A 20319-nucleotide genomic window follows, 5' to 3' on the forward strand; every position below is an offset into this window, starting at 1 on the left:
TGCGCACGTCCACACAGTTGGTAACGCTAACATCCTTACACCATTTGTACGACGGATTAATTACACCAGTTACCCCGCGTGATATGTACGCGATTGGAAAATGACTCAGATGTGACGAACGTACAGAAATATTTCCGACAGGCTGACAAAAAGTTTTTTTTTAATTCTTGGTTGACAAAATTTGTTGGCAGCACAGACGAAAGGTGAGATGTTAAAATGACACTAACGTCCGTGGGGGAAAAAATCAAATGGTTACAATTTCCCCTCACATTTCCACGTCGGTACAGTCACTTAATTCTCCACGTACTCTAAACTTCATCTAACAGTCATCTGCGACGTGTGAACTATCACATTACTGCAGATGAACGCAAGATAACGTCACGTAAATCTTAGCCGAATCTTAACAGGATCAAACTTATCACGATGTTTCCCGAGAGAGGTACCAACTTTCAAAAAGTTATGGATTGCTGAAAAATGGGCAGGCGTAGCGTCAAACAATGCATTACCAACAAAAAAAAAGTATGTAAAACTATGCATGCAGATAAATATTTTACACCCGTGGACGAACGTGAACTATAACTACAATGATATCCACGCGAATGGATTATCGAAAAACAACCCATCCCGGCCCACGCATCACCACCGCCACGCCTGAAGCAAGTGCTAGTTGGAGACTCACCATTTCAGAGGACAATCCTGGACAGCTCGAGAGGACGCGGTCTCGGGGCGACTGCCGACGACAAACTCTCGGCAAAAGGCCGCTGCACATATCCAACGCGTCTTCTGGTTAGAACGTAGCGACCGATCACCCCTTCTGGTTTATCGCGGCGAAGTCAACATCCCGCACCGAGGTTCGAACACGAGTCGTCCGACCGTGAACTCGCGGAAGGGGGGGGGAAAAAACGAGACTTTCCAACGAGTTATAAAGTTTAAAAAAACATTCGGAAAGTTGATGAGTCCCGCGGGGTCTACGTTCACGAGGTTGAGAAAACACAGGCAGACGTGCCACAACTACGGAAATCCTGTTTTGTTTTAGAAACGAGGAATCACGTGGCACACGTGTTTCCCTTATTTCTTCCTCCCCTGAGAAGAAGAGGAGTGGTTTCCGAAGCGCGCGGGAGGCTACGACCACGTCACAACTCCCCCCACTCGTGAACAACTCGCCACGCCAACTCGCAAGCGACTGACGCGCGCGGCGCAGAGCGACTGCCCGCCAAGGACCCACGCCGGCCAAACAGCTTCAGCCGCGCAGACACTCCACCCATACTCCGCCCATGCTCTTTGCATTCTCGCCGCGGCACTTGCGGAGCAGGCAACACATTAACACGCTCGCTGCTTTTTCTCCCGCCCTCACCCCTCCACACCCCGGCGGGGGAAAGTTGAAGAGACATAATCTTCGGCCGCATTGGATTGTCACGCACACGACGCCTATTACCGCAATGGCTCGTTCAGGAAATTATTTTTACAGTCGAGCTGTCGCCACAGGCGCTCGTAGCACCGCCATTGTTGTTTCCAACCGCCCTTCGCCGGAGAGAATGTAATTAGTTGAAGTGACAAGTGAACGCTGGCACTTTCCCATTCAACTGTGCTACATAACACATTTATACTGAAGGCACTTTCAAACCATCAACCTTTTTTACTGTTTATGGTTTGAATAAATCGAATGAATATTGAACAAAGTGTAAAAAATTGTCTTCATAGAAAATTTAAAATGTACATACCAATTAATTTTATATAGTGTGCGAGAACTTCAAATATTTTATTTTAACAAGTCAAGAAACTACACGGTTATTTTTTGTAGGATTTTTTTTTTTTTTTTTTTTACATTTCTCTCTGTAAGTTTATATAAATGAGCTAACCGAACCGAACGGCTATTTAACATATCGTAAACATCCGAAGCACGGGTTATTGACTAATTTCACCGAAGGCAATGTCTCACACGCCATTTTGATTTTTCCTTCATTTTCGCGTCATTACACTTATTTTAGGTTTTTTTTTTTTTTTTTAATTGTGAATCGGCACCTCCCTTGCATTCGTTGTTCTGCCAGAGATATTTTCAACGGATATTTACTATGTGAATGTTAAAAAGTTTCATAAGTGATAATAGCTAATTACGAACTCTTGTGTGATTTTTTACCCAATTATATTACACTTAGTAAATATGCGTGGAAAATATATTGTCAGGATAATGAATGCAAGGGAAATTCAATGTTAAAATTTCAGATAAAGCCCCCAAAAAAGGGAATTACAAGCTAATCAAACATTCAAAATGGCGTTTGAGACCGAACCTTAATGTGTTATCTTATAATAAGGGTATATTGTTTATTTTAGGTAAATAAAAAAACGGTGTGGTTGTTTCTCGGGAAAAATTAAGTAGAAAAAAATGATATTAATGGCTTTAATGCGAATTCACTGGGTGGTACGCGCTCTTGTAAATCGAGTTTTCAAAAGGTTTATTTCAATATGCACGCAAACTAATTCAGATGAAACATCAAATTTAGATATATTGTTTTCCCGATTTGAGAATTGCAGGTAATAATTATAAATAAGCAGAGACCGGAAAAATTCGCAGATTCATTCCGCGATAGACTGAAATTCATACACATATACCTTTAAGCTGCTCTTGCTATTGGCTCACTAGTTCGTCTGGGCGACTCTGGGCCAATGAGAAACCCTCAACCAAAGAAGTAACGAATCACGGGCAAACCAGTTGACGACTCACAAGTCAGTAGCCAACGAACTGGCGTTATTGGCCCGAGTGTACAGAGGACTGTGTAGACTATCCTGGAGGTCATGTCCCTACACATTACGCACACAGGGACCGCTGGTTACGAGGCATGAAGTAACACATTTCAATCTGTTTGCCTGACTGATATATTTCACCTTCATTTATGATGCACTATGTACGGATCACTCAAGATGAGAGAGAATGGAGTAAAGACACGAGTCTAATATTCTCGAATCTGCTTGATTTGGGCTCATTCCCGAGGTACAGATGAACTCGTTCCTTTATTAGCACTTTACTTTTCTCCTTCACACATTTCAAATATATATTTGGCGCGCGTTCCTTGGTTCTCTCTTCGTAGTTCCTGCGAGAGAGACGGAGGGAGTAAGAAGCTTTGAAGTTCGGGCAAACTTTAAATTAAGATAGATGATAATCTCAAAGGATGGTTTATGACTGCTCCGGAAGTTGGTCCGTGTTTACCCGATATTTACCCAGGAACCTGATACGACCAGTCCAAGGGTTAATATTGTCTGCTGACTTCTGGGACTCATTTATACTTCTGCGCTGCCTTATCAGCTTTATCTGGCCCTGGACAACAAGCGCATTGGGAAATGTGAGTCCTCCACGACCCAGCAGTGAAACTTCACAGATAAACTTATTATCATGCGTATGCAAGTACGCGAGCTGCGCAAATATGCGAGTTACTAATATTGATTCTAGGTGTAAACTTGTAACTTTTTAAAATAATAAACAGGATTTTAACGTTTTAAAGTTTAATTTGAAATTAATTGTATTGGGTAGACGGGTAAAAATCAACAGAGCCATCCAGTCTCTCATTACAACTCAACTTCTCCGTCAAAGACAGTATCAGCAACAAGCAGTTTTTTTTCCCTTCTCCCCATCTCCAGCGGTACCAACACACAAAAAAAACACAACTCGTGTAGTAATTATTAGAGACCTGTAAAATTTGCGATTTCAAATACCTAAAGGATAGACTCCATGATCCTCTATGCTCGTGCAAATTACATCTGCTGATTGGTTACCGTCTCGTAAGACCTGCTGACTGGAATGATCGTGATTCGCTAATTCTTCTGTTAAAGAATTTTCATTGGCCCAGAGTCCTTCAGATAAACTGTGGCCCAAACACTGAAGGAAAATAATGTCAAAAGTATTTGGACTCTATCCTATCGCGAAATGAATCCGCGAATTTTACAGGTCTCTAGCAATTATATATCTCCCTTCAGGTCCAAACACACCAAAATAATTAATTTTCCGCAGATATATATTTTTTTAAATTACGAGCATTGGTTGAAGACTGACGCAGCAAACGATGACGAGTAAGAGAAAAAAAAACCGGACTGAGACCTGGCGTTTCGCCGTCAAACATCAAATGACGCGGATTGTCACGAGCTCTGATTCCCCCGGGGCACACGGTACCCCCTCCCTCGCCACTGTTTATCCGCGAGAGTGAAACAAGCTGGACAAACCATCAACTCGATATTTCAAAAAGCACTCCATTTTTCTCCCAGTTAAATATATACTGCTAGCAAATTTATTTTCAGTGTAACGAATAGAATGTGTATCGAAAGCATGCATTATTTATCATCAACTAAATTTAATTGGTTCGAGTTAGCTGTTAATCTGAAATACTCGCTGACTATGATTTTTTTCATCGGATATTTTTCAGTTTACATTTTAATTTATTTTTATTAGGCATGAGTAGAGACCGGAAAAATTCGCGAATTCATTTCGCGATAGGCTAAAATACAAATAGTTATACCTCAGTGTTGCCTCTGCTATTGGCTCACAACTCACCTGGATGACTCTGGGCCAATGAGAAACGCCCGACCAAAGCTTTATCGAATCACAGGCTGCTACGTTGGGACATCTCACAAGACAGCAGCCAATGAGTGGGTGGCATTTGACCGAGTGTACGTAGAACTATGGAGTTCATTCTAGAGGTCATTGAACACGCAAATTTTTCCTGTCCCTAGGCATAGAATTTCAAATAATATTAGTTATTAAATTATTTTCATAATAACCTTTTTAAAAATTTTAAGGAAAAAAACGCCTTGCAAACATTTTATTAATAGGGATAAATTTAAATAAAAGGGTGGGGGATTAGGAATTCGGACAACATTATGACTTTTGGTTGGTGAAGATTTTTTGGTGTATTATCTTTTTACTTTCACCATTACACTCTCGAGAAAACTCGAGGCACACAACATTTGATGAAAAACCTACTGTTAAAACGTTAAATGGATCAATTTAGAGCTTATTAAACAAAAATTATGTACTATTCATCATAAATCATGGTTTTATTTTTAGACCGATTTCATTCAGAACAGGAGATCCTGGTATCATTATGTTAATTTTTATAAGTTCTAGTTTATCCAAAAAAAATAATGTTTTATTTGACCAATTTGTCATTAAAATGTTTATTAACGCGTATTTCAACCAACCATTAAACATTTATTGTGATACCCGATACATTTTAACAATGCAATATTTTTAAATAAGCATGTCCAAAACAAAATTACTCAGAACACTACTAGTAAATCGGGTCACATTTGTATGTTTAAAAAAATGAACCTATGTCAGTAATGAAAAAAAGAGTTCATAAAAATGCTATATCAAAACAAATATTTTTTTTTCTATGCATTTTGTCCATATATTTTAGTAAAAAATACACAATACTAACTAATCTACATTTATTAATTAAATATATAGATTCGTTTTGAAGTCTTGACCTTTTTATGTTTCTGCTAATTTAATTAATTTGATATGCATTTCGGTGCTGTACTGAATTGCTTTTCGGTGTTTTTCGGGTTTTGTAGGAACTATCCAAAAAATAATGAAGAAATAATAAATAAAAGAAGTAGTTTTTTTAAACGGTGTTATCCATGCTTCATGATTTTTATTTTTCTGTTGGCCAGCTACCCACTCGGAGTCGAGACATAAAGCATAGCGCATAGAGCATAGAGCATGACGCCCCAAACATCATCCCACACACAGTAGTAAGCTCCCTATGCTGGGACAGGGAGCTGAATATTGCATGAAGACAAGAAGTACTTGCTGCTTATCAATTATTTAATGAGCTTACTTATTCAGTTGTTTCCAGCTTGTAGTCAGTTTACCAAATAAAACCAGTTTTCCCTTACAGAGAAAATCACAGGCACACCGTCATTTTCTATATACACGAATTATACAGGTAGGTATATGCCGTTTAAACTCTTATTCTAATCACTGTATTCTATTTCATAATCCGATATATCTTGTAAGTGTTTGAACTTCACGCCATACTGTTCATTTCAACAGCTAATCGAATTGTCTGCAAAAAATATTATTCAGCAATTCAATTTTGGATTTCCGGCAAACAAAAGCAGCTCAAAATAATGTGCAGAGGGTGAGTGAGGGGGACGGATTGAGTGTATCGGATTTTTTTTTAATGCACGAGTGTTCACTGATAGGACGAAATAACTAGCATATTGACGATATATAGAGACCTGCAAAATTCGCGGTTTCGATGGCCTTCAGGATAGACTGCACATACCCATGTACACAAGGGCAAATAACGCAAGTTCATTGGCTGCCGACTTGTATGTCGTCTCAGCTGGTTTGCCTGTGATTTTATCCTTCATTGGTTGAGGGTTTATAACTGGTTGAGATTCGTCCAGATGAACAGTAAGCCAATAGCAAAATTATCTAAGAGGTATATGTGTTTGAATTCTAGGCTATCACCGAATGAATCCGCGAATTTTGCAGGTCTCTACTGATATAAGTAGGAGCAGGCATTTTTCGCGATAAAATTTTTTTAATGTCTATTAGACTGCAAGATGGTATGCCCATGCCAACAGTTTCTTCTTTGTGATTGGCGGCCGTTTGCAATAGAAGCCGTTGCCTCATTTTACCGCGCCATTCAGAACGCGTGTTTACTTCAGCGCTGAATTATTGCGATTGGTGTGCTGACAGTAGACGTGTACCTGAAAGAAACTCGACCAATCACGAAGCACAGACGGTGCTATAGTGTTTTAACTTTCATCTAGTCTCGAAATCTTTTCGCGAAATCGGCATGCCCCTACAGATTAATTTTGCGATGATCAAAAAATTCATACACATATACCTTTAAGCTGCTTTTGCTATTGGCTCACTGTTCGTCTGGGCGACTCTTGGCCAATGAGAAACCCTCAACTAAAGAAGTGACGAATCACGGGCAAACCAGTTGAGACGACTCACAAGTTAGCAGCCAACGAACTGGCGTTATTTGCCCGAGTGTACAGAGGACTGTGTAGACTATCCTGAAGGTCATCTAAACCGCGTATTTTTCAGGTCCCTATGGATTACAGAGCGCTGACCTCCGCAGTTGAAAGGACGTATTGAAACCCCAACTTTGTTGGCAATTATAGCACACGTTTGTTTTCTTATATTTACACTTCTATAAAAGTATTTATTAAATGCTGCATATATTTTCTATAAATATATATTATAGATAGTGTCTGAAAAAATTAGTGAATGGACTCCACAATCGTCTATGGACTCGAGCAAATAACGCCTGCTTATTGGCTATTGACTCGTGGCACCTGTCAACTGGGATGCTTGCGATTCGATACTTCCTTCTGCTGAGGGTTGTTTTTTTTTGGCTCAGATTCCTTCAGGTAAACAGTGGTCCAATCATGAAGGTGAGCGAATTTGGAGTCTAGCCTATCGCGAGATGAAGCCGCGAATGTTTCCGGTTTCTAATTACAATTAATACTATATAACTTCTAAATATTAATAACCTGTTTTGCCGGGGCCATTGCCGTGGTAGTCATTATATTTTTTACTTCTTCGCGTGTACTGGATCCAACTTCGTGTAGGTAATCGTGAATGATGAGCTAAGAGGATATCATTTAAGTCGGTTCGATTACACCTGAGAGAGAAGAACCACCAAGAAACTCTCCAGGGTCTTACAAATATTATTCCGTTTACGGCGGTATGTATGATCTTGAATTGTTTATAAGTTAGTCACTATCATTCTTTCGGCTGTAATATTCCAAGCTTGTGTTTTGTAACGGTCGTCTTCTTGGTTGTTCTTCTTCACTTTATTCATTGGCTCGTACCAACAAGTTCTGCTTCCAATTGAAACTCTTGTTTCGTTCTTGGCAGCGGACATGCAGTATTCACGCTCCTCGAAGAAGGGACGGAGGCAGTGAACTAGTGTGTTGTCTCGCCGGGAGAGGGCAGCAGCCAGAAGACAGTCGTCGCCCGTTCAGCCGAGGCGAGGCGATGGCGTATTCCGTTTGAGGGCGCCGGCGCCCGCCTGAATGTTTAAGCGGGCGGCGGGCACGCATCCAACATTCAGCGGCGCGGTTCGCCCGAAGCGGCCGCAGAATACGTAACCGCCCAGAAGCGCATCGCGCTGTCCGCTGTGCGTGCGAGGGACGTGTCACATTCATTTCACATTTTATATACGAGCGTATCAGAATAATTCACTGTTTTTAATTACTATGCATACTATGCCAGTATCTGCTATAGGAGAAAGTATATCTACATATATAATATAGACTATATTATAGTTTGTGAGTTATGAAATTTTATTCATGTATCTGCTGCTTGGAATGTTAGTAAAATTAACTAACCCAAAATAGAATGTTCTGAGACTTGGAAGGAAAACGATACACATAAGTATCTTATAATTTAACAAATTCAAGCAGCTATAGTTAATCAAGTATATTTATTGACTAGCCGTGTAACCGATGGGAAAGTATTTATTCTTCATTTTTGATGACTTTCCAAAGGCGCTCATACAACTGTTTATTTATAAAAAGTGGCCTAAACGCCAATTTCCATATTTATAACTTAAAAAATAATGACAAACTTCTTATAAAATTGTAATAAATAGGCGCATAAATCACAAAGCAAACTCAAATTCGTTTCTCCTAACCAAGAAGTCCAATATAAATAAAACCTATCAAAGCGAAATCACTGAATCCGTATATTTCTAGCCGTGTAAATCCAACGTTAGTTTCTGTCACTGAGGTAAAAGAACAAAAAACTAACAACGCTATCTATTGGTTCTTTTGTTTACTATCGTGTCACTGCAGTGGCGGATTCATAGGGGGGGGGGGGGGGCGCAGGGGGCAGCCCAGCACCAAGCATGGTTCTTGGCAAGGGGAGGGCGCGCACCCGGCCGCCGATGTTACACAATACACATTCATACACTTACCGTTAATATTCGGGCGAGACGTAAATGAAACGGATAGAGCTTGGAGACAGATCTCTGGCTGCATCCAAGCAACCAAGGTGACGTAACAAGGGAGTGTGTGGAAGAGGTAGACCTGCGGCCCCCCCCCCCCCCTTGAGAATTTTCTGTATCCGCCACTGTGTCACTGAGGTAAACATCCGAAAACTTCTGTAAGCGCCTTTTAATAATCAACTAATGAAGCTTTGTCTTCTAACTGTAATAAGCTGAAAACAATGTGAATGCGAGTAGGTATATGTCGCCGATATTCGCGAATGTGAATACTCAGTTTTCAAATCCTGGGTTGGTAAGAATGCCTCCGGTGTTACCGGTGAAGCCGAACTGATCCGAAATAAGCCGATCGATTGTTTGCTTATTTAACGACAGATCGAAAACAGGAACCAGTGAATTTTGAGGTTACAGTGAAATATGGCGTTTTTTTTTATTTTTTCACTTTCAGACGCTGAACGAGCTACATGAAAGCTGTGCAACAATGAATATCCGTGAAAAGGAAGGAAAAAAAATTATAATTCAAATGCTACGAAATTCCTATTGTTGTCCGGTTTAAATTATTTTCACATTTAAAAAATTCGATTTTTTGTCCTGATATTCAAATTCGCAAAAATATTCCCATGAATTTTGCGAATGCGAATGTAAAGAAATATGCGAATATTCGAGACATATCAGTAGGGGCATGCTGATTTCGCGAAAAGATTTCTAGACAAGCTGAAAGTTAAAACACTATAGCATCGTCTGTGTTTAGTGTTTGGGTGAGTTTCTCCCAGATAGTAACAACACCAATCACAGTAATTCAGTGCGAAAGCAAACGCGTCCTGAGTGGCTCGGTCAAATAAGGTAACGACTTCTCTCGCATACGGTCGCCAATCACAAGGGATAAACCATGGGTTTGGGTATACCTTGTTGCAGTCTATTAAGCGTTCAGATCTTTTCGCGAAAAATGCCTGCCCCTACTTATCAGGTTGGAAACATGGCGGTAAAACCTTGTGCGCTGACTTACTGTTATTGTTACTGTTATTGTTACTGTTATTTTTTCAATTGCGTCTCGGTGTTCTGTGAGTCCAAGTGTTGTGTGGCAAAACACAGTCGGCCAATCACAGGGGACCTGCGTAGTTCGCCAGGCACCAGCCTCGGTGCACTCCGCCATTTTGTGTACATCTTGTATGAAGTCCGTGTCGTTTGTCAGTCGGCTGTTTCCACATTTAACCTCTGACCCGGCTCGCGTGTCGGCGGTCATGTTATTTTCGTAAGTCAATTATTGGTTTATAGTCCTCCGGGGCGAACCGACTAGCTGCCAGTCCAATCAGATAGGTAGAGACCGGAAAAATTCGCGATAGGCTAAAACACAAATAGTTATACCTCAGTGTTGCCTCTGCTGTTGGCTCGCAACTCACCTGGATGACCCTGGGCCAATGAGAAACGCCCGACCAAAGCTTTATCAAATCACAGGCTGCTACGTTGGGACGTCACACAAGACAGCAGCCAATGAGTGGATGGCATTTGACCGAGTGTACGTAGAACTATGGAGTTCATCCTAGATGTCATTGAACACGCGGATTTTTCCTGTCCCTACAGATAGGTCACTCGAATACATAACTATATGCAGTTTAGCTTCATGCCGAATTACTACGCCAGTTTTCAGATGCGCACCACTATCAGAGGACAGCTGCCTCAAACCGCTCTCAAGTTACACATAATTGTGTAATTTTACACAAAAAGTACGCGGCAGCTGCTGTAAGTGCAATCTTACATCTACAAATGTATGTGTTTTTTTTTACACTTGTGTTCAAGTAGAAGTACTATCAAAAGTGTAAAAGTCAATAAATTGCTGTTGGTATGTTTTTACTTTGTGGTGTATAAGTTTACATTGCTGCACAACTGTAAATTAACATTACTGTAATATTGAGTAAATTTACAATAATAATGAACATGTAGGTTTGTACTACTATCAAAAAATTTAAATTTTTGTTTTCTATAGCTGTTTGTGAACAATATGTACTCCAGAGCGTTTTTTTTAATTCTATCACTTAAATGGTTCAAATAAACACATCCTACAATCTGAGTGACTAAACAGACTATCGAAACCACGACCTTATGGTTGTTAGTTTAGAGTCTTAATCTTTCTTCCATCGAGCACACTAAAAATAAATGTGAAATTGAAAGACCTTTTACGTAACGTTACGTAAATTGTCAGTACAAATTGAAAAATACATTATTTTTAGGGACCTGAAAAATTCGCGGTTTCGATGACCTTCAGGATAGTCTACACCAGTGGTTCCCAAACTTTTTTCAGCTGGCGACCCACCTTTCCTTATAGGAATACATCCACGGTATATCGGTCCATGGTGGAGTAAAAAACCTTATTGGTATTGTATCCTTTCCTTATTGCACATATAAATGCGTTTTTTAAGATACCGATTGATTATTGATAAACAATTTGTGTTCTGATTTGAAAACGGTTTGACAAAATATAAACACTTTTTTAGTAAATAGTTATTTATTTAACAATATGTATGTGTTTGCACACAATTCGATTTGTTTCGATTTTTCTTATCTTTTCTGGTGGTTTATTCGATGGTTTCTGATAGTTTTGGGATCGAGTCGCGACCCACCTAACCCTTCCGCGACCCACTAGTGGGTCGCGACCCACCATTTGGGAACCGCTGGTCTACACAGTCCTCTGTACACTCAGGCAAATAACGCCAGTTCGTTGGCTGCTGACTTGTGAGTCGTCTCAACTGGTGATTGCCCGTGATTCGTTACTTCTTTGGTCGAGGGTTTCTCATTGGCCCAGAGTTGCCCAAACGAACAGTGAGCCAATAAAAAGAGCAGCTTAAAGGTAATATGTATATGAATGTCAGACTATCGCGAATGAATTTGCGAATTTTTCCAGTCTCTAATTATATTAAATTACCTCTGACAAATATTTAGCACTTTTAAAAAGACGTAAATATAAACTACAAGTACAGTAAACTAAAAAAAAAAAAAAAAAAAAAAAAACAGGACTCAGAGTAATTTAACAGTGATTGTAAATGTAATTTAATCTATACATGTTAATGTGTAACTTAAAGTTTTAGTTATAAAAGGTGTAAAACCGTGTGTTTTTACGAAAGCCTGTGGCAATATATGGTATTTTAGAAACATTTGTGTAAAATTACTAGTGTTTGAAAATCACACGACAAAATTATAAACTTACTCAAACTTCGTATAAGTAATTTTACAAGTTTTTTTCACAGCTTAGTGTTCGCGTCGGTCAGTTCCTGTCTCACTAAGCACTTACTGGCGCATTTGTAGTTCTGCAGCTGACTGCAGCACCGCTGGCTCGTGATTGGTCGTTACACTCCCAGCATCCCCCGACCCTGGCCAAGCACATTTCGACACGGTAGGGCCTATATTGAAATGCGAAGATCAGATCCGTGTGTCGACGTCAATCACCGGTCGAACACAAGTCACGCACGAGATCATAACACATGACAGCACGCGTACCGCGGTATTAACTGGGGAGCGCACACTTGCGGAGATTGTTGCGATCATGAGCTAATGCTGTAAGCACGCACAGAGAACGACACTTGATTACAACTCTAAACATGCGTGATGCGACCACAAAACAACTCTCTGCACTGGAGCGAACCAACCATTTTTTTTAAATCTCAAACACAGATCACGCCATAAAAAACAGTTCTACATCAAAGTGCCCGAACAAAACAACACACATCAGTGAGCCTGTGTCGCTACTGCAGAGGGCGAGGCGTCCGGACACATCGTGCCGGTTTTAGACGGGCCCAGAGAAATTCCAGGGTTCACTCGACGATAGGCTGGACATGGAACGCCTTTATGTTCACGTAACTTTCACTGATGCGACTGAGATTGTGATTCCAGATGTGCTTTCGTGTAATTCAAACCAGGTCTGTACTACAGAAAACCGGTTCTCTAGAAATGTCACAACACGTTCTTGTGAACCAAAAAGCACACGACAGAAGTGTAAATTACTAAACGTTTGTAAATTTAATTGTTAGAGTTTTTCTAAAGCCAGTTCTCACACGCCGTGTGATAAATAAATAGCGCTTAAAGCACACTTTATATGTTCCAGTAATCTGCAATGTAAAATGTAGAGAAAGTTATTTTCGTTGACTTAATGTTGGTACCATATGTATTGAACAGTTATATTGTTCATACTGAGCATACCGTCTGCCATCTATCGGACTAACGTGAAAACAACGTCAGGTTTTTACACAAAAAAAATCCTGAATCTGTTCTGCATCAGTTTCCAGTGTATTCGCTTTGAGCTATTTCATTGGTACATGTTCAACACAGCAACTGGTTTCATTAATTCAGTCTATATTCCCATCCGGGATATTTATTGTTCAAACCTAATAGGTTTTGCAAGAACTTCATTTCGAAGTATGTTCTGTACAGGGCAGGGCCTCCCGTCCACCTTTTTATTTTCATTTTCCTTGTATGTCAGGTTTTCTGTGAAAAATAATAGAAACTGAAGGGGAAAAAAAGGAACGATTATTTGTAAGTATTTAAAGTGCTGATATATACCTTTCGATTTCAATTGGGTTTTCATGAATTGATTTGCGTATTAAAATTAAAAGATTTTATTTCAGTAGTAGGTATATAACAGTTCCTCCGGCGGCTTATGCCGGTGTGTGGTGGCGATATCCGCCATCTTGGATTATGTCCTTCACCTTTCACCTTGACCTTCGAAATGGTTTTAGAAACAAATACCGCCGAAAATATTGAAAATCCTAAATTTCCACTTTCGAGGGTAAAAAAAAAAAACTCCCAAACATAATAAAAAAAATTGGAATACGAAAAATGTCCCCAAAGCCGCTTAATTTCCCAGTCGACAAGCCGCCTTCAGCCATTCGGATGTCATTGCCGCCATTTTGAAAATCAGTAAATGTTATCAAAAATGTTGGGAAAAAAATTTAAAATTAATAAACAATGTTTTATTGATAAACATTTTAATAAAAAAAACATTTCGCCATCTTTAATTATGAGGTCATGCCCGCCATTATTATCCAAAAAAAACTAATAAAATTTAAATTGAAACCCGCGCTTGCGTCATGGAAGCCACTGGAACCCAGTCAGCTCAGACCTAGACAGTGTGACCAACCCCACTGTGCTGGAGGCAGGTGTTTGACAGTGTGACCAGCTCCACCGTGACACGTGCTGGAGGCAGGTGTTTGACAGTGTGACGGGGTCTCGTGGCTTCGCCGCCGCGGGTCCGGTTGTTTTATTTCCTCCCTCGGTTGGGGGGGGAGAGAGGCTCTCGTTTATTATTCATGCGGCCGGCGGGCGTGTTTTACGAGCCCAGCTGCCGGCGCGCTGAGAGCACGAGTCCACCGCTCTCATCTGCATGCCCCTCCCCTCCCCTTAGGGGGATCCCGCACACAATGGCTTCTTTCGATTCGTTACTCCCGCACCTGACTGAATATTAAACACTCCTCCCCCCCCCAGCCGTGACCTGGGACACGGCCACGACGTCACAGCTGGCGGGTCCCGCGTGGGACGGCCTGTCGTCACACACCCCTCGTCACAACACATGCTGCCGAGGCCGGGCGTCGTCACGTATCCTGGCCGGCGAGTGTGACACACTGCGCTTCACTGCCTTCAGCGTCTAAACAATGTCCTGTCAGTGCGCGTGAGAGCTGCACTCGTGTGCAATCATTAACTTTGCCTCGCAGTCATTACTGGCAGGTAGAGACCGAAAAAATTCGCAGATTCATTTCGCGATAGACTGAAATTCATACACATATACCTTTAAGCTGCTCTTTCTATTGGCTCACTTTTCGTCTGGGCGACTCTGGGCCAATGAGAAACCCTCGACCAAAGAAGTGACGAATCACGGGCAATACCAGTTGAGACGACTCACAAGTCAGCAGCCAACGAACTGGCGTTATTTGCCCGAGTGTACAGAGGACTGTGTAAACTATCCTGAATGTCATCGAAACCGCGAATTTTTCAGGTCCCTATCAATAAGTGAATTCTGTGATGCACTTGAAGCTCGATGCTGCGGTATTCAGCGGTAAACCACGACGGGATCCTCACACCTCACGAGGTTGTCTGGCGCCTCGAACCCTCAGCCCTGACAGGCGCGGCGCGGGCTGTGAAGCGAGCAGTAAAACCCCGCGAATGTCTTCTTTTACGTGCGCATTAAGAACGAATAACAGGTAGGTTTATTGACACGCGTTAAAAGTAGCTGCGGGGGGAGGATAAACTCGCAGAAAGTAGGGTTGGTTATAAAAATAGCACTCTACGCTCTGTTGCTCTGGTTGTAGACTTTTACTCATTTCCAAATCGTTTACTGAGATCTAGTTTCGAGGTTGGCAGTTTCCACGCGCATTACTTCCCTCTGAATGGCTCGCCAGCCAAGAGTGTTTTATAGAGTTCAAGGTCGTTGTTGTTTGGGCGCTAGACTTACAGAATAGCGCCTCGCTGGGAGAAACTCGCTAATAGTTTTCTGTAACTGAATATAATTTAATTTTGTAACCATGCCAACCTTTACGTGGTTTTGTTTAGAAAACTATATTCTATTCTTCCACGGCTTTATTTTGACGTGACAACGTCTAATAAATCGATGAACGCCGGCTGCACGCACGAAAAAGTGTCCTGTTACGCACATTGTCCCGTTACGCTGTGTCCCGTTACGCTCATTGTACGCTTGCGCCGCATCTATCTCTCTTCCACTCGATTGGAACAACCATCGATTTGACTTTTTCGAGGCACATTAAACTTGAAACACTCCCATTCGTTTCCTACTTTTCCTATCATCGTCCTATCCTTAACAGAATAACACAGATTGGAAGAAGTTGAATAGCAAACATGTATAAAAGTTATAGTTAAAATAATCTCTTCGTTAAAGTAACAAACATATTTGAATTAATGAGTGCAAATAAAAGTAAATTTATCAGTTAAGTTGTAGATTTAATTTCACTTCTTCTTTGTATCCATACAAAATAGTGATAATTCAATAAAAATGATTCAATTTTATTCATAAAAGTATGCAATCATTCCATCAATGTTTTGTTATGACTTTGTCACGTTAAACTATCGTCCGTAAACCGACTTTACAGACAACCAATTTTTTTTTTAAGTAGTTGTACAGTTACTTAACATGTTTTCGTCATTATATGTATGTATATATATATATATATATATATATGCTAGACTGAAATAAAAAAATTAGTAGTTCAAAGAATGCTAGTTTTAGTTGTGTGAATGCTAGTTTTAGTTGTGGTTACCATAGCGCAGGGTGAGGTGTAGAGCGGCCTTCGGCTCCAAGGTCAGCCGCCGAGCAGGGCTGCCAACGGCCCACCGGCACATGTCCCTGCTCGGCGGTCCGCGGGTCGATATCGAGTTCGCATTTGGGCGCACGTGTCCGGGTCGACATCTCGAAGGATACGTCCGCACGTCGCGATGTCGGCATGAGCAGCATTGCAATTCGGTTGGCGTTTATCACAAATAGGGGCATGCACATTGCGCCAGAAAGATCCAGAGACTGGCTGGAAGTTAAAACACTGTAGCATCGTATGTGTTTCGTGATAGGGTGAGTTTCTTTAAGTACGTCTCGATTGTTTAGCACCAATCTCATTCAGCGCGTCCTGAGAGGCAACGACTTCTCTCGCAGACGGCCACCAATCACAAGACAGCAACTGCTGATGAGTGTATACCGTGTTGCAATCTAATGTGCGTTTAGATATTTTTTTTCCGCGAAAAATGTCTGCCCCTAATTCTATAGAAATCATATCAGGTATGTTGGAACGATTGTAACACGTTTCGGTGTTCATCAGGATGAATCTTTGATTGCATACTTAAATAATGTTTATCTCAAATGAGATATAACTAGAGACCGGAAAAATTCGCGGATTCATTTCGTGATAGGCTGAAATTCAAGTATGTGTACAATTCTGCTGGTTCTGCTATTGGCTCGCAGTTTAACTGGAGCTCTCTGGGCCAATGAGAGACTATCGACCAAAGAAGCGTCGAATCACAAACTACCCAGTGGAGACGCCTCACAATTTATTACCCAATGAACACGCGTGTGTACTTGAGAAATGCAGAGGATATTGGAGGCTATCCTAGAGGTCATTGAATCCGCGATTTTTTCCGGTCCCTAGATATAACTCACATAGGAACAGTTTCAGTTGGTCAGTCGAACAAGTTCCAGCTCAAAGTATCGTGTAATTATGTCCTTACACGTTCAACGAAATTACTTGACAAGGTCCGAAAGTGTTCAGATGAACTGCAATGCACTGTAACTTTCTTCAGATAAGCGTCGCACACTGAAAAGCGTTTCATACCATCAATTTTTGCTTGAAATCACAATAATTTTTATATATCGTTAATTTCAGTTCCTTGAAGGCATGGCTAGTTTGAAGTTTCTACTCGTGCTTACCCGTTATAATTCTGTAAAAAATGTTCTCGTTGGGAATGCTAAATATTTTCTTAGGTTGCAATTTTTTCTTCACGGAAATAAAATTAAACCAGAAAAACGCCAAATCACTTTTCAGAATTTATTTTAAATTTTAGATGGTAAAACAAATTACATGGCTAACATAGGCATTTGCAGCTATAGCATTTAATAGGCCCATATTTTAAATGGCCAAGCATTTTTTTTTCTTCAGTTTTATCTTGGGATAATAAAAACTAAAAATATAAATTTCTGAGAGTAATATACAAATTTAAGTTATTTGATATAGTTTTTCTTAGTGAACGATTTTAATTCCCATTAAATATAAATTTTTAAGTGTATTCACGAGTGTTTAAATTTAATGGATTCAATTCAACTGATTAATTGGCAATGCATATAAATAGTATTGACTTTCAGGAGTCTTCTTTAATTGAACTCAATTATTTCAATTATTTGATCATGAGAAAATACTTTAAAATACTTCACAACTGAAAATTACCACAGAAATTGCCCATAGAGTAAATTTTACAACGAATGAAAAATATATAATTCCTTCGAGTATAAACATTTTAAAAATACGGTAAACGATAGTTTCCTTGATATACCTAGATTATCAGCCTGATGTAATAATATTATATAATTTATTATATTTATATAAAATAACTTCATGTTTCAAGACAGTACACAATTTATACATTTTAAAGTAAATATTTTTTAAACTTTATTTTTATAATTCATATTATTATATTTATTGTTTTATCAGTGTTATATTGCGGGAATGATTGTAAATACTACGCAAATAAGAGTATTTGTATTGTGTAACATTTCAGGACTGGTTGAAATAAATACATATATGCTACCAAAGGCTTTGCAGCAACAACTCACTACTCACTCAACTGGAGAAAGCCGTCTAGGCTTGCCGGTGGTGTTGCATAGACATGGCTGGAAACCTACTGACAGCGACAACGAACTACTCGCAATGTGAACTGACTATCACCAATGCACGAACATGTTTGCCGCGCATAAGGAAAAAGAATCATACGAGTTTACAAAACCGCACGAAAGAATGACAGTTATCGCATTCGCGCGCAACATTCTCTGTTCGAACCACACGGCTGTTTACCAACTTCACGGCACTGGCTGTGTTCCTGATCGAAGGAATATCTCGCTCGGTGAAGGTCAGGCCGAGCTGGAACACACACACACACACACACACACACACAGGCAGGCGGCCTCGGCACTCGACAAGGCAGATGTGTAGTCGTGTGCGAGTAGCGCCCTCGGCAGTGACTGTCTGCGAGACAGCTAACTGAGCGACTACTCGATACCAGCGACACACGAGCTGTTCTTATCGGCGTTAACAATAGGCGCTGGAACGATTAATGTGGCGCGTGATCTTCTGTGGAAACATTTTGCGAAGTTAGTTAATTCGTGATGTGCAGGCGTCTGATGTCGGATACACTACATTCCGAGCAGCCGAGTTAAGCAGGGCAATTGTTTGTCATTAAATCTGTGGTGTTATGGAAGAGAGGGTTAAGTCAATAACATTGAATTTTAAGAGAGGTAGAAGAAAGTCTAATATTATTTTCACGATCAAATATTAGTCGTTATATGATCAATTATTGATATCTTGTACAGGCAACACAAAACTACAAATCATATAAAGTGTCAAAAGGCATATCCTTCAAATAATCCTTGACTTTCTTCCACCTCTCTTAAAATTTGATGTTTTTGACTTAACCCTCTCTTCCATAACACCACAAAAATAAGGCCCAAATAAATCAAATAAAAAAAGCAGTAGCCCTAGTGCGTATAATATTGACTGCGTGAAAATATTAAGTAACAAAAATAATCGACACACGACGTCACGAGCTTGTAGCGCAAACACTCTCGTGCATATTTAACTCACGGGCCGAGATCAAGACGTGAATGGCGCCCAAAGGCTCAACTCCAGCAGACAACCCTGCAGTAACTTGCACATATCTCGTGTCTGTCGTCCAACACGACCCGCGTGGACTATAGTCACAAGTGACAGAGGCTGAAGAGCCTCATAGCAGCATGGCCGGGTTTGTAAACTACGCAACAACACAAGAAATGAAAGACGCAAAAAGTTCAACAACGACGTTCTCAAACACCCGTTTACAAACCACGCACGACGCAAAAAAAAAAAAAAAAAAAAAAAAAAACGCAACGATACGCAAGCTTTGGCAAACTTTCAACTTATTGCGTTTCGCCTTGCGTTTCCGCCCTCCATACTTGAGGTGTTCCGAAAACTTTAAGACGCAGACGTTATGTGCTTAGAAGGATGTGTTTTTTTTTTTTTTTTTTTTACGTATATACAACACGTTTTAGTTCGTTACAATTTCGCACAGTGAAAGAAAAGAACATTTTAAAACAAAATTATTGACAACTCCATATGTTTTGATGTTAAAAATGAATCATCAAAAGATTGCGACTTCCGTGCTTCACAACGTGGTTGGTTGCTGCGGTGTGTCCCTTGCGCGGTTCTTGAACCCGGCCTGACAGATGAATGGCGTAAGCTCGTGGCCGCGGCCGGCTGTTGGCAGCACTGACCGGCCCGGCGGGAGAGAGAGAGAGGAGAGAGGAGAGAGAGGAGAGAGAGAGGAGAGAGAGGAGAGAGAGAGAGAGAGAGAGAGGAGAGACAGCATGAATGACGGGTGTTGTGCGCGCCGCACGTGCGGCCGACACACACAGCCGCGTCTCTCGCCGCTGGAGACCTGGTCTAGCTCGCCCTCTCACCTGTGACGTACTACTCTAAGCCGCACACAAACTACGCTGACGCCTCGTGTTAACACGCTATTATTATTATTGCATTATGGGAATATTTTTTTTTTTAACTCTGGCAATATACAGTTGACCGAAAGGTAGGGACCTGACAAAATTCGCGGTTTCGGTGACCTCCAGGATAGTCTACAC

At 40.7% G+C, this 20319-nt stretch overlaps 1 protein-coding gene across 11 annotated transcripts in view; it reads right to left on the reverse strand.

Annotated features, from left to right (window-relative positions):
- LOC134540220 (semaphorin-1A-like) overlaps window positions 1-18653 on the reverse strand; it is a 411248-nt gene extending 392595 nt beyond the window's left edge. For 8 of the 11 annotated variants that reach the window (XM_063382833.1, XM_063382829.1, XM_063382832.1 and 5 more), the window contains exon 1: window positions 680-1187. The gene's annotated coding sequence lies outside the window, so the exon portion shown is untranslated. Of the gene's footprint in view, window positions 1-679; window positions 1212-18274 lie in introns of those variants that run through there. The other 3 variants (XM_063382830.1, XM_063382825.1, XM_063382822.1) reach the window with 2 other exon arrangements.
- Between the last annotated feature and the right edge of the window lie 1666 nt (window positions 18654-20319).

The sequence above is a fragment of the Bacillus rossius genome, chromosome 16 (genome assembly GCF_032445375.1).
Source record: "Bacillus rossius redtenbacheri isolate Brsri chromosome 16, Brsri_v3, whole genome shotgun sequence".
Classification (NCBI taxonomy): domain Eukaryota; kingdom Metazoa; phylum Arthropoda; class Insecta; order Phasmatodea; family Bacillidae; genus Bacillus; species Bacillus rossius.